The following is a 15,227-nucleotide window of genomic DNA, read 5'->3' as shown; positions in this document are numbered from 1 at the left end:
GGAGCTACTAATACCCAGCTGGTTCATATTCTTCACTGCCTTATACAATATCCAATTATCCAATTATGTCCATACTGTTGAATTTCTTTCTTTTTTCTTTTTTTTTTTTTTTTTTCATTTTTCCCCTCCACCTCCACCTACCAGTCCTAGGGTTTGAATTCAAGGCCCGGAAGCTGTCCCTGAGCTTTTTTGCTCAAGGCTGGTGCTCCACTACTTGAGTCACAGATCCACTTCCGGATTCTTTGGTGACTAATTGGTGATAAGAATCTCATAGACTTTAGTGCCTGGGTTGATCCTCAGATCTCAGTCTTCCGAGTAGGTAGGCATACAGGTGTGAGCCACCGATGACGTTATTTACTTACTGATTGATTTTTTTGGTGCTTGTTCTGGGCCTTGAACTCAGGGTCAGGGTCCTGTCCCAGAGCTTTTTTTGCTCAAGGCTAGCATTCTAGGCTTGAGCTACAGCTCCAATTCCAGCTTTCTGGTGATTAATTGGAACTATGAATCTCACAGATTTTTCTGCCCCAGCTGGCTTCCAAGCAAATTCTTCAAATTTCAGCTTCTTGAGTAGCTAGGATTACAGCTGTAAGCCATGGGCACCGACCTGATACACCTTTTAAGATGCTTCTTTCCCACCAAGATAAGTTTAGTTTGCAGCATTATCATTATTTTTTTTTTGTCGATCATGTGGCTTGAACTCTGGGCCTGGGCACTGTCCCTCAGCTCTTCAGCTCAAGGCTAGCACTCTGCCATTTGAGCCACGGCACCACTTCCGGTTTTCTGAGTGGTTTATTGGAGACAAGAGTCTCATGGACTTTCCTACCCGGGCTGGCTTTGAACCATGATCCTCAGATCTCAGCCTCCTGAGTAGCTAGGATTACAGGCGTAAGCCACCGGCGCCCGGCTATTATTATTATTATTTGTTGTTGTTGTTTCCAGTGGCAAATATAGTCCTGCAATCAATTAACTCACTTTTTGTTTACAAATAATATATGGAACATTTTTGGATGTCAGGGAAAACTTGCTCCCAGCAGGGCTGGTATTCATGGAGGTACAGGGAGAATGCAGGCTGTTTGTTACAGAGCCCACCCCAGCACCAGGTCGGGGCGAAGGGGGAAGACACCCCCCCTTTTCCTGGAGTGCATCCTTGGTATCTCTAGGGATAGTTCTTCCCCTCTGAAGAACAATTCCGACCACATCCTGGAATGTGATGCTTTGTTGACCGTTAGATGACCGTGTCTCCCCCTCCAGATCTGCTTCCTTCTGGAGACTCCTCACATTAGGAAAATGGAGGGCGTTCGTGAACATTTCAACAGACATAGTGTGGGAAAAACTACACACTTTGAGATCAGCAGGTCACAGTTATCAAGTAAGGATCAAAGTAGTCATCAGTACTGGGTTCATCGACACCGTACGGGATCAGTGCTCAACCTCTACTCCAAGTTGAGAGAGACGTCTACCGCCAACTACGTAGCTTCAGAAGAGCGAAAGCACTCCGCAGCGACCCAACTCCCGGGCCCAGAACCCCGGAGCCACGCTCGGGAGCCTGCGCGCGCGCAGACACGAAGCGGGACGGAGGAGTGGGGGTGCGTGCGCACACGGGGGCGGGGCGAAAGGGAGACGCGCGCGCTCACGGGGCGGAGCGGAGGAAGGAACGCGAGCGCGCACGGGGCGGGAGCGGAGGGGGGCGGAGCCCGGCCCGGCTGGCGGGCTCGGCGGGAGGGCGGGAGGGCGTAAGACGCGGGCGTGCGGAGCCATGTGGCCGGCAGGGGGCGCTGCTCCCCCACGCCGCGCTCAGCCTGCCCCCCGGGTGCTGTCCGCCGCGGTTCGATTGGAGCAGCCGCCGAGGAGCGCTTGGCGCCATTTTGAAGCGGAGAGGAGGAGGAACGGCCGGGGCTGGCTGCGGAAGGGGAGGGGGGGAGGAGAAGAGGCGATTGGATGCGGCGGCGGCGGCGGATCCCGGAGAGCCGCGGAGTGCGAGGAGTACCGAGTCGGACACCCGGAGGTAAGCCGCGGCTCAGGGAACGCGGCAGGGGAACGTCTGGGCTGTGTGCTCGCCGCGCTCCATTTTCCAGCGCCCGCCGCCGAGGCTCTGTGTATGTCTGTGGCGGGGCTGGAGCGCCGCCCGCCCGCCGAGTCTGGGGTGCAGCTCCCGCGTCCGGGGGGCTGCAGCGGCGGGCGGCCCGGGCCGGGAGGCGGTGCGGGGGGGGGGTCGCGGGCGCGGGGCGGCGCGGTGGGGGCGGGGAGGCCCGGGGCCGGCGCGCTCCTCCACGCCGCGGGCGCCGCTGCAGCCTCGGCGAATTAAACTTGCCGCTCTGCCCCCGGGGCGACCCGCAGCCTTCTCCCCAGCCCCGGGGACTCGGGTGTGTGTGTGTGTGGGGGGGAGCGGGCGGCCTCCCCGGTGCGCCGGCCCGGCGGTGACCTTGCGCTCGGCGGGGGTCCCGCAGCCCCGCACCCCGCGCCCTCCGCCGGCGCCCCTCCCCCCTCCCCTCCCGCGCCCGCCGGGCGCGTTTCCCGGGCGGCGCGCCGACGGCGGGCGCTCCTGTTGAATCCCCTCCCTGCAGGGCGGGTTCTCCCCCCCCCATCCCCACCCCTCTCCCCCGTTTTTCCGGACGCGGGTGCCCTCCCCACCCCGCATCCCCGCCCGCGTCCGCCCAGCCGCGGGGACACCGGCTCCCCCGAGTGACATTTTTACACTGCTCAACTTGGCCGCGGAGCGGGAGAGGGAAGCGCGCACCCCGCGCTCTCGGTGCCTGTTGGGGGCTCTGTGTGTGTGTGTGTGTGTGTGTGTGTGTGTGTGTGTCTGTCTGTCTGTCTGTCTGTCGGTCGGGGGGGAGGGAGATCCGAGGAAGCCAGCGAGTGTAAGGGGGGGCACGGGGTGTGCTGGTGACTCCCCCGGACACGCCGGGGCTCGTGCCTCCACCCCCCCCCCCCTTTTAGGACCGTTCGAAGGGGAAAATGGTGCGCGGCCGTGCGCAGCTCGCCTCTCCGCACCGTTATCTCGGTGACACTTTCAAAGTTTGCGCTCCCGAGAAAAGCTTGGCTTCCTCCTCTCGCCGCTGCGATTGGTGGTGCCGATTTTTTCTTTTCTTTCACTGTGTGGGTTCAAGGCTGGCTCCGGGTAGACGGACTGTTTTTATTTCCAGGAGGGAATGTGAACCCCCCCCCCCAATGCAACTCCCTTGATCCTGAGGATCTGCTGCTGCTGCTGCCCCGAGAGGGAGCTCGGCCAGGGTTTGAAAGAACAGTTAGTTCCCCACCCTCTGCACACGCACGCGCGCGCGCGCGCACACACACACACACACACACACACACACACAGGGACTCAGAGAGCTGCTCTATCCTCGCCCCTCCCACACTTGTATTGGGGAGTGATGGATGGGCAGTCGTGTCCCATGTGACCTTACTATGTCTAGGAAACACTTTGGGGAGCTTTCATGTTGCCTTTCGTTGCCAGCGTTGGGCTTGGGTCTCCCGAGAGTTGGGGAGTGGAGTACCGTTGTACATGTTACTACTAACGTTTAGAAACTCCAGTGGGTTCCTATATAGAAGGCGGGCTGTACGTAGATCATACTTAAATCCCCGTGTGCAGTGTAATCTTTGTGCTCTCTTAACACATCTTGATGAAGTTTCAAGGGAGGTCATTATGTGAACTTATGTAGAAGTCAAGCAAACAAAATGTCTATGGTGATGAATTTGTAGGTGAAAGTTACATGGCACTTAAGATAAATGTATTCTTAAAAACTTTTAAGAACACATCCCCTCCCTCCTTCTTATTTTTCCTGTTTTAATTTTGAGACAGGGTCTCCATATGTAGCCCAGGCTGTTCTCCAACTTGTAAGCCTCCTGCTTCAATCTCTTCAAAGTAACAGTATTACAGCGGGCTGGGACAAGTTTGCCTCATTACACCTGGTTCATAAGTCACGATATTATATATGTGTGTATGTGTGCATGCATGTATTGTATACATACATATATGCATAACATAATATAACTATATATATACATATACACATACATAATTTTATGTAGAATGTGTGTAACCATATCACTATTTATAGTGTACTTTAAACTTTTATTGAAATACTAGCTCTTCCCACCCTTCTCTTCCTTCCTTTCTTTCCTTTTTTTTAATGCTGGTTCTGGGACATTAAATACCTGCATAGAGGCTGCTGTCCCTGAGCTTTTGAACTCAAGGCTAGTGTTCTACAACTTGAGCCACAGCTCCATTTCTGTTTTTTTTTAAAGTGTGTATGTATGTATGTATGTATGCGTTTTTGCCAGTCCTGGGGCTTGAACTCAGGCCTTGGACACTGTTCCTGAGCTGCTTTTGCTCCAGGCTAGCACTCTCTCACTTTGGTCACTGTGCCACTTCTGGCTTTTTCTGTTTATGTGGTACTGAGGAATCGAACCCAGGGTTTCATACATGCTAGGCAAGCATTTTATCACTAAGCCATATTCCCAGCCCTTTTTTAGTGTTTAATTGGAGATAAGAGTCCTTGTGGATTTTCTTGCCTGGGCTGGCTTTGAATTTCCAGCCTCAGATCTCAGCCTCCGGACTAACTAGGATGACAGGCATAAGCCATCTGTGGGCTCCCCCTCCGCCCTTCTCTGATGGCTTAAAACTTTCCTCTTAGCTGGGTTTTACTTGAAGTGTAATTTAAGTGAGGAATTAAATGCTTGTCCTTATTTTTCCCATGGTTCCCCTAAGCCCCCATTTCCTTAAGAATTTGAGAAGATGTGATGATGGTGATTCTTGCCACCAGATGGCTTGTACTGTTAGCTTTGGAGAAAAAAGCTATTTTATTTATTTTTTTGGTCAGTTGTGGGGCTTGAACTCTGGTCCTGGGCATTGTCCCTCAGCTCTTCAGCTCAAGGCTAGTGCTCTACCGCTTGGTCCACAGCACCACGTCTGGTTTTCTATTGGTTTATTGGAGATAAGAGTCTCACAGACTTTCTTGCCCGGGCTGGCTTTGAATCTTGATCTTCAGATCTCAGCCTCCTGAGTAGCTAGGATTACAGGTGTGAGCCACTGGTGCCTGCCATTTAAATTTTTAGTTTTTAAAAAATCATTCTGTAGGGCTGGGAAGGTGGCTTAGTGGTAGAGTGCTTGCCTTGCATGCCTGAGGCCCTGGGTTCGATTCCTCAGCACCACATAAGCAAAAAAGAAAAAAGCCGGAAGTGGTGCTGTGGCTCAAGTTGTAGAGCGCTAGCCTTGAGCTGAAGAGCTGAGGGACAGCGCCCAGGCCCAGAGTTCAGGCCCCACTACCGGACTCAAAAAAAAAAAAATTGTTCTGTAGCTTTATCCATTCCATAGCTTGAAATTTTTAGGACTAAACCAAAACTATCAATAATTGGTTAAATTAGTACAAATCAAAGTGATACCCTTGACAAAGAGCAAATTTTTTTTTTTGTTGTTATAGGGCTTGAACTCTGAGCCTAGGTGTTTTCCATGGGCTCTTCAGCTCAAGGCTAGAGCTTTACCACTTGAGCCACAGCCCCACTTCTGGTTTTCTAGTGGTTAATTTGAGATAAGAGTCTCATGGACTTCCTTGCCTGTGCTGGCTTTGAACTGTGATCCTCAGATCTCAGCCTCTGAGTAGCTAAGTTTACAGGGTGACCTACCGGTGCCCCACTAGAGCAAATATTTTGATATACTTAAAACTTTCTGTGAGGCAGAGAATATTTTGGGAAGCTATGTTTGTTTTGCCAATTCCCTTGGCAATTTTGGAGTGTCCTTTGGCTCCCACACTGCTATGTCTTTTGATCATGTTTGCTTAGAACTAATAGGAGAGCTTGCTCTCATTTGGCTTATAAACTCACAGATGTTAGAAAATAATATATATTTTTTAGAAAATAATAAATTTGTGTTTTCTTTGTTATTGTTAGAGAGCTACAAGGAACTAAAGGAGGATCTCTAACTCCTGTAATTGTCAATTAGATTTACTTGATTTGAGAAATGTCACTGTTACACTACACATTCTTGTGATGGGATTGGGAACAGTCCTTAATTCAATGGAAGTTTACAGCTTTTACTCACAGTGTTTAACAATATTTAACAAAATTCATCTAGCAATATTTAAAATCACTTGAAAAGGAACACATTATTCTTCATCCCCTTCTTACCTTTTCTTTTTACTCATTCATTCACAAAGTAAAGCTTCAAGGTTGACCATCTGTTTTGGAATCTGGTTTTAATAATTTCTTTTCAGGATCCAGTTCTTAGGTTGTTTCAGAAGATAACACATGTCTCTGTCTTCTGGAGTTACTTGCTTTTTTGTTGTGTAATACTACTTGACATGGTATTTATTTATCTCCATGAAACTTGTAAGGCAAAGTAATTGGAGAAATTAGTATGGAACTTTATTTTGTTTTGAGACTTACAAGATTTAGCGTGTGTGAATGTATTACTTTCTCCCTCCCTCCCTCCTTCTTCCTTCCCTCATTCCTTCTCCTCCACCCTCTTTCTTTTCTTCCTTCCTCCCCCTCATTTTCCTTCCTTCTTTCCTTTATTTCTGGGGTTTGAACTTGAATTGTTCTGCCTCTTGAGCCATACCCTCAGCCTTTTGACTTAGTTTTCAGATGGTATCTCATACTTTCTGCTCAGGCTATCCTTGTTGTAATCCTCCAGCCTATGCCTTCTGTGTAGCTGGGATTATAGATGTATATCACCACATCCCGCTAGTTCTTTGAAAGAATCTTATTAACTTTTTTTTTTTTTTTGCTAGGACTGTCCTCACACCATGTTCCTTTTATCTCTGCCTCCCATGTAGCTGGGATTACAGTCATGAGCCATTTTGCCCGGCTAATTTTATTTTTAAACCCAGTTGGCTATTCAAATCATTTGCTACTTCCCTTTACAATAGGCAATTTATTTGGATTGTATTTGTTACTGCTTGGAAATGTTAAAAATTCCTGAAATACTTAGTTTAAAAATAAAACTAATAAGTTAGGCGCCTGTAGCTCATGCCTGTAATCTAGCTACTCAGGAGGCTGAGATCTGGGGATCAGGGTTCAAAGCCAGCCCGAGCAGGAAAGTCCGTGAGACTCTTATCTCCAGTAAACCACTCGAAAACCGGAAGTGGTGCTGTGGCTCAAGCGGTAGAGTGCTTGCCTTGAGCTGAAGAGCACAGGGACAGCACCCAGGCCCAGTGTTTAAGACCCACAACCGACCAAAACAAACAAACAAACAAACAAAACCCCCCCAAAAACCCAGTAATTTATGTAGATAGTACTGAGGTTTGAACTCAGGGTCAGGGCTTTGAACTTGATAGGCAGGCATTTTATTGCTTTTGCTGCACCTCCAGTCCTTTTTGCTCCCATTATTGATTTTTATTTTTTGGTGTTGGTATTGGGACTTGAATTCAGGGTCTGGGTGTTGTCCTTTAGCTTTTCTGCTCAAGACAGATGTTCTGCCACTTGAATCACAGCTTCACTTCCAGCTTTTTGGTGGTTAATTAAAAGAGTCTTACAGACTTTCCTGCCCAGGCTGGCATTTAACCAAAATCCTCAGCAATCAGCCTTCTAAGTTGCTAGCATTTCAGGTATAAGTGACCAATGCTGCTCTGGTTATTTTTGAGATAGTTCTCATCTTTTGCCTGGGCCGGGACTGGGTCACAGTATTACTTTCTGCCATAGATGAGCTGACAGGTGTGTTCGACTACATTCAACTTTTTCTGTTAAGGTGGAGAATTGTCTCTTGAACTTTCTGGCCTGGGCTGGCCTGGAACTACCATGCTTTTGATATCAGCTACCCTGGTAGCTGTGATAATAGGCACATGTTACCATGCTCAGATGGAGTCTCATAAACTTTTTACTTGGATTGGCCTCAAATAGTAATCTTTCTGATTTTAGCCTCCTGAGTGGTTAGGATTACAGACATGAGCCAGCAGTGCCTGGCTTTAAAAAATTTTTAATTTGTTTTAGTCTTCAAATTTTATACAAGGGGGGTAACAGTTTCACAGGTTAGGTGCATCTTGATCATAGTCACCCTTTCATTCATCATTCTCTCACATCTTCCCTACTTCTTCCCCTTAGAGTCATGTCACATTTCCTGATTCCTTTTGCATATATGTATAGACAATATTAGGACTTTTTGTTTCTTCTACCCATTTCCACTAGTCTCCCTTCCCATTTAAACTACCTTTTCTAATATTAATCATATCAGAATTGTGAATTGTCCAAAAGGTTTGCTCTATGCAGTGTCACTCGTGCATATACTTTAATTTAATCATATACATGCATATTCCCATATGTGTGTGTTTACATGAGAGTTATATTTTGGTTATGACTCACATATGAGAGAAAATATCTAGCCTTTGTCTTTCTGGGCCTGGCTTTGCTTAATATTCTGTGTGTGTGTGTGTGTGTGTGTGTGTGTGTGTGTGTGTGTGTGTGTGTGTGTGTGTGTGTGTGTGTGTGTGTGTGTGTGTGTGTGTGTGTGTGTGTGTGTGTGTGTGTGTGTGTGTGTGTGTGTGTGTGTCTATTTTTCCAGATCCATCAATTTCCCTGCAAATGATATAATTTCATTCTTCCTGATGGCTGCATAGATGTGTTATATATACACACACATACATATGTATCATTTTCTCCATCCATTTGTCTGTTTTAGGATATTGGGGTTATTTTCAAAACTTGGCTCTTGTGAACAGTATTGCAGTGAACATGGGTGTTTAGGTGCCTTTGTTGTATTCTGTTATGCAGTCTTTCAGATAAATGCCCAGAAGTGGTATTATTGGCCCACAGGATAGTTCTATGTTGTTTTTTTTTTTTTTTTTGAAATCTCCATACTTATTTCCATAGTAGTTGGACTAATTTGCATTCCTAGCAACAGTATATTAAGGTCCCTTCTTCCCTACATCCGTGCCAGCATTTTTTGTATTCTTGATGATGTCTATTGTGACTGGAATGAGATGGAATCTCAATGTGTTTTGATTCCCATTTCTTTTATGGCCAGAGATATTGAGCATTTCTTCATGTATTTTTTGGCCACTAATTATGAGAAGTGTTTGTTTAGCTTCTTTGCCCATTTAGTAATAAAGAATTATTAAAGAATAATCTTTAAAAAGTATTTTGGTTATTAGGCCCTTGCCTCCCATTCTGTAGTCTTTTTAGCTTAGAAACTATACCCCCCCCCTTTTTTTTTTTTTGTGAAGAAGCTTTTTTAGCTGGATGTTGTTCCATTGGTCAATTCTCCTGTTTGCTGAGCCCTTGGAATTTACTCAGGAAGTTCCTGCCTATACCAATGAGTTCTAGTGTTTCCCCTACTCCACACTGTGGTAATTTCAAAGTTTCAGGTCTTACATGGAGATCTTTGATCCATTTTGAGCTTAATTAGTACAGGGTTAGGTACAGAGATCCTGTTTCAGTCTTCTGCATATGAATGTCCAGTTTTCCCAATACCATTTCTTGAAGAACTCAGTGGGTTCCTTCTGCCTCTAATCCCTATTGGGATTAGAGGAATTGGCGCTGTAGCTCAAGTGGTAGAGCGCTTGCCTTGAGCTGAAGAGCTGAGGGACAGCACCCAGGCCCAGAGTTCAAGCCCCATGGCCAACCAAAAAAAAAAACAAAAAACTATTGGGATTAGACATGTGCCATCATGCCCATCTTTGTATTTGGTTTCTCTGTTTCTCTCTTTCTTCCATCCCTCCCTCCCCCCCTTTCTATACTGAGGTTGAAGCATATTTTGTGACATTTCTACAGATATGTACAGTGTATTCTGATGAGCATTCCCCTCTGTCACTCTCCCCATCCCACTTTACCTTTCCATATTTCTAAGCTTACTTCAGAAACTGTCAGCTGTGGTTGGCAATTCTGACTTCTTGGAGAATAGAGACAGGTCTTTCTTTACACTCTTCTGCTATGAAGCACTTGATTCTCAGTACTGGGAGGCTTTATAATCCTTTCTAATTAGCTCAGAATTAAGAATAAGTTTGCTGTGTTGAGACTGATTGTTTTTTCTGGCATAACTATGAACAGTAAAAACGTCATGCTGCTAAAAATGCAGATGAATTATAGTATAAATTTTAAAGCAATAATTAGGGATATTTAAAAGTATCATAGTTAACTGACTTATGTAACAATACCCTTTCTGTACATCAACTTTATAATAACAATAAGAAATTAAAAAGCATAATAGTTACTGTACTCTAATGATTAGACAATAGTAGTATGTAGTTAGACATTCTTAGTTGTGTAGTTAGACATTCTTTTTTTTTTTTTTTTTTTGGTCGGTCGTGGGCCTTTGAACTCTGGGCTTGGGTGCTGTCCCTCAGCTCTTCAGCTCAAGGCGAGCGCTCTACCACTTGAGCTACAGTGCCACTTCCGTTTTCTGGTGGTTTATTGGAGATAGGAGTCTCACGGTCTCTCTTGCCCGGGCTGGCTTTGAACCGCGATCCTCAGATCTCAGCCTCCTGAGTAGCTAGGATTACAGGCGTGAGCCACCAACGCCCGGCTTGTAGTTAGACATTCTTAGCTAAGGAGTTTATGAGAAAGATTGAGTAAAGCAGGAAGCTATTCTGAGGCTTCTTTTGGTTTGGAAACTACTCTTTGCCCTTCTCTTTTCGACAGAACAAAGGGTATACATATCATACCAGGAATAATACAATAGACATTATTGAAACATCATGACCTGTAGATACATAGAGTAAATAGTTGGTGACTCATACTAGAGGAATGAGAGCCAAGCAAACCAGACAGTAGCATCCTGATGTTAACTAATTTTGAAAGGAGCAGGTTTCTTTCCTGTTCCTTGACAGTTGAGGTTACTCTTCATAAAGGTGACTGGAATCATTCAAGAGTACATATTACACTGATAGATAGAAGCAAATTTAACCACGACATTTCTCTCAGCAAGAATAGTTAGAGACCTGAAAGGAAAGCAGAATTGTGGTTCCCTGGGCAGCAGTGTTAGATTCTTGTTTTCCTTTTTGTCATAGAGGTGATTTTTAGGAGAGTAAGTGAGGAGGTTTTATATATGTCAAAATATATCTGTTACTGAGATTCTTATAGATGATTTCAAATAGCCTTCAGATCTGAGAGTTCCTGGGTAGTGGGTTGATACTGATAGTAATGGGTAGGACTGGGACAATAGATTACTGTATATTTTAAGTCAGAAAGTTGTACATGTTTAGCAGATCATTTTAATGGTATAGGAAACAAAATAAAAATTACTTTTTCTCTTCCAAATTGTAACACTGTTAACAAAACTCAAGTGTTTACTTAAAATATTGCACAAATAATATTATTTTTTGTTTATACTGCAGTTTACTTTTTTGTTTTTTTCTTGTGAAAATACCATTACCCCCCCCACCTCCATCCCCCTACTTTTTTCTTTAATGTTATAAAGGTCCTGTGTGTGTGTGTGTTTGTGTGTGTGTGTGTGTGTGTGTGCGCGTGCGTGCGCGTGTGCGAGCGTGCGTGTGCACACCAATCATAGGGCTTGGACTCAGGGTGTGGGCACTGTTCTTGAGCTTCTTTTGTTCAAGGCTAGTACTCTACCATTTGAGTCACAGTGCCACTTATGGCTTTTTCTGAGTCGTTTATAGGAGATAAGAAATCTGAGGGACCAGCTGGGAAGGTGGCTCAGTGGTACAGCGCTTGCCTTGCGTGCATGAGGCCCTGGGTTCGATTCCTCAGCACCACATAAGCAAAAAGAAAAAAGCCGGAAGTGGTGCTGTGGCTCAAATGGTAGATCGCTAGCCTTGAGCTAAAGAGCTGAGGGAGAGCGCCCAGGCCCAGAGTTTAGTGCCTGGTTTTGTAGAGGTCTTTTCATACTGCACATGTATAGATCAGTGTAACTAGAAATGAAGAGTTATTGTAATTATGTGCCATAATTGAGTGATATGAGGTCATAACAACTTAACTAGTCTTGTATGGGAGTTACCTGTTTACTAACATTGGACTTCACCAAACTTTATGCTTTTTCCCTATTAGATGGGCTGAAGCTAGTCTTGTTTTGAGTTGCAGTTCTCCGACTATGAGTTAGGGTAAACATTTGTTCATATGCACATATTTAATTCTAGTAGCTTAGTTGTTGCAAGCCCAACTCCCCTTTATTTCTTATCTAAGAGGTGTAACTTTGGAGGGGAATAAGATTTTGGAGCCAGTGTTCCCTTGAGGGGAATTGATTCTCTGAATAGGAAAGCTACCTCACTAGTCCTTTTGTTTTTTGGTCAGTCGTGGGGCTTGAACTCTGGGCCTTGGCACTGTCCCTGAGCTTTTCAGCTCAAGGCCAGTGCTCTACCACTTGGTTTTCTGGTGTTTAATTGGAGATAAGAGTCTCATGGAGTTTCCTGCCTGGTCTGGCTTTGAATTGGAGATAAGAGTCTCATGGAGTTTCCTGCCTGGTCTGGCTTTGAACTGTGATCCTCAGATCTCAGCCTCATGAGTAGCTAGGATTACAGGGTGAGCCACCAGTGCCGGCTCTGTGCTAGACTTTTAACAACCTAGGGTCTGTATGAGACTATTGACTTGGTATTTACATAAAGTAAAAGTCCTTTGACTTAGTATTTACATAGAGTAGAATATAGTCACAACCAGTTGGAAGGGGAAATTTGAGAGTCAGAGAAGTAATCTTGTAGTGTTAGGTCTGTTTTGTATTATCTGCTTGTCCTGTCCCATCACTTTTTACATCTTCTGGTGCCTGCCTGCCTGCCTTCCCTCTCAGTCTGTCTCCCTCCCTTCCTTTTTGATGGCACCAGGGTTTGAGTTCAGGGCTTCATATTTGCTCTGCTTGCTTTCTTGGCTGATGTTCTACTACTTGAACTATGCCTCCTGTTATGTTAATTGGAGGTGAGATCACTTTTCAGCCCAAGCTGGCTTTGAACTGTGATCTTCTAGGTCTTAGCTTCTTGAGTAGCTAGATTATACCACTAATGTCCAGTGGTCACTTTGTTTTTACTCAGATTGTCCTTTAATTTGCTCCTTTTTTGGAGTTTCTTCTGGTTTGAGAGCTTATTTTCTTTTGAAGGAAATAGTTTCTGTCAAACTAGTCAAAGAGACCAATTTACTTCTAGCATCTTTTAGCTCTGTTTCCAAAACTTCAGCAGTATTTCCCTGTAAATGATACATCCTTTGAGAATTACTTGCATGCTGAAGTATATAGAAAACTTGCAGTGTTGGTGTGACTACAGTGAGCTTTGTTTCTGGTTAATCTTCATGTACTATATTTGCATGCCAGATTGGAATGAATTTTTTCTTAGTAGGCGTTGGAAGTGGTTAGTTTGAAACACTTGCCTATATCCAATTCTTGGATGATTAGTTTGAAATACTCTTGGTTATCTCCAGTTCTTGGATGATATATTTGTTATTTCAGTTGGTTTGCCCATTAATTGTATTTACCTCTTGTTTGGGCCATTGGTTTGGAAATTGTGGTTGTAGACAAAACCCTCTTGGTTTATTCCTTCTACCTTCAAGCTCGGCAGTGTCTGGTGGCAGTTTAGTTCATATTCAATGGAAAAAGATGGTGATTGGTTTTTGCATTGGTGTGTAGTAATTAGAGGCCAGGCATAGAGTCTGCTAAGCATTCTACATGTCTCTAAAACAAAAAGTTACCTGACCCAAATTGTCAATTAATGTCAAGGTTGAGAAACCCTTACCTAGGCTGAACTGATTCAGGAGGCTTGCAGTTACCTCTGTTCAACTGACTTAGGCATACCCATCAACTTAGATTGTAGCAATTAAGCTATAATGATGCTTCATGTAATCTTATACTGTAGCTCTTGATTCCCCTGCTCCTTTTTCTTTAATATCTTTATTTTCAGCTTTGACTCCTCACCTAGTCTTATGGTCTAACATTAAGTCTGGTTTTTCTAGTCTCTAGTTGAAATTTGCAAGTTTCTAACATTCAAGACTTGAACACATACAAAGTACATTTAAGCATTTGACAAGATACTTGATGAGGCTGGGCACCTGTGCCTCACTTCTGTAATTGTAGCTACTCGGGACGCTGAGATCTGAAAATCAGGGTTTAAAGCTGGCCCAGGTAGGAAAGTCCATGCAACTGACCTCCAGTTAACCACCAAAGAGCTGGAAGTAGAGCTTGACTCAAGTGGTAGAGTGCCAGCTTTGAGCATTTAAAAGAGTTAAGGGACAGATTCCAGGTGCTGAATTCAAGTCCCAGTACTGGCAGACATACATACAAAAGATATTTGATGAGTGTGGTCTTTTTCTAAGGAAGGCAGAAGAACAGCATGACTCTGAAGTATATAGACTTTTAAAAGTACTAGGATTTTTATCCAGTATCATCACTAATTAGCTGTATCTACCAGGGTAAATTACCCAGTCTTGCTCAGTATCAAGTTCTTACTCTGTAAAGTAAGGTTAATTTTAAATATCTGTTCACCTTCTTTCTTCTCCATTAGAGAGGTACTGGGGTTTGAACTTGGGACCATGTATTTGCTAGGCAGGCACTCTACCACTTGAGCCATACCTCAAATCTGTTTTTTTTTTGCCAGTTAATTGGAGATGAACTCTTTTTTTTTTTTTTTTTTTTTGCCTGTCATGGGGCCTGAACTCTGGGTCTGGGCGCTGTCCCTCAGCTCTTCAGCTCAAGGCTAGCGCTCTACCATTGGAATGACAGTGCCACTTCTGGCTTTATCTGCTTATGTGGTGCTCTGGAATCGAACCCAGGGCCTCATGCATGCAAGGCAAGCATTCTACCGCTGAGCCACCTTCCCAGCCCAGAGATGAACTATTGTAGACATTTCTCCCCAGTTTGTCTTTGACTCACCAGGTCTCAGCCTACTGAGAAGCTAGGATTACAGAGATCAGACACTGGCACCTGGATTAAATAAACGTTTAAGTAAGAGCCTGATGTCTGCAAGAAGGGGATATCAATATGTAGTCTTATGCCTTCACTTTGGTTATTTCCCTTTTAAGTTTAGTTTTTTTTTTTTGGTCCAGTTGTGGGCCTGAACTCTGGGCCTGGGCGCTGTCCCTCAGCTCTTCAGCTCAAGGCTAGCACTCTACCACTTGAGCCACAGCACCACTTCCAGCTTTTTTCTTTTTGCTTATGGGGTGCTGAGGAATCGAACCCAGGGCCTCAGGCATGCAAGGCAAGTGCTCTACCATTGAGCCACTTTCTCAGCCCTTAAGTTTAGTTTTATCCCAGTTAATTGACCTACAGAATAATTCTTAAATTAAGTATTTTTTTTGGGGGGGGGGGGAGGGGTCCGGTCATGGGTCCTGAACTCTGGGCCTGGGCACTGTCCCTCAGATCTTCAGCT

The 15,227-nt window shown here is 44.9% G+C and overlaps 1 protein-coding gene across 6 annotated transcripts in view; it reads left to right on the top strand.

Moving 5' to 3' along the window:
- Positions 1-1,898: 1,898 nt before the first annotated feature.
- The window catches only part of Pds5b (PDS5 cohesin associated factor B), a 165,580-nt gene continuing 152,251 nt past the window's right edge, over positions 1,899-15,227 (top strand). For 5 of the 6 annotated variants that reach the window (XM_070002989.1, XM_070002988.1, XM_070002990.1 and 2 more), the window contains exon 1: positions 1,900-2,005. The gene's annotated coding sequence lies outside the window, so the exon portion shown is untranslated. Of the gene's footprint in view, positions 2,006-15,227 lie in introns of all 6 variants that reach the window. The other variant, XM_070002991.1, reaches the window with a different exon arrangement.

Source organism: Dipodomys merriami, unplaced genomic scaffold, assembly GCF_024711535.1.
Source record: "Dipodomys merriami isolate MVZ:Mamm:240054 unplaced genomic scaffold, mDipMer1.0.p SCAF_6, whole genome shotgun sequence".
Taxonomy (NCBI): Eukaryota; Metazoa; Chordata; class Mammalia; order Rodentia; family Heteromyidae; genus Dipodomys; species Dipodomys merriami.
Note: the sequence above shows the minus strand (reverse complement) of the source record. Positions and strands in the feature narration are given on the sequence as shown.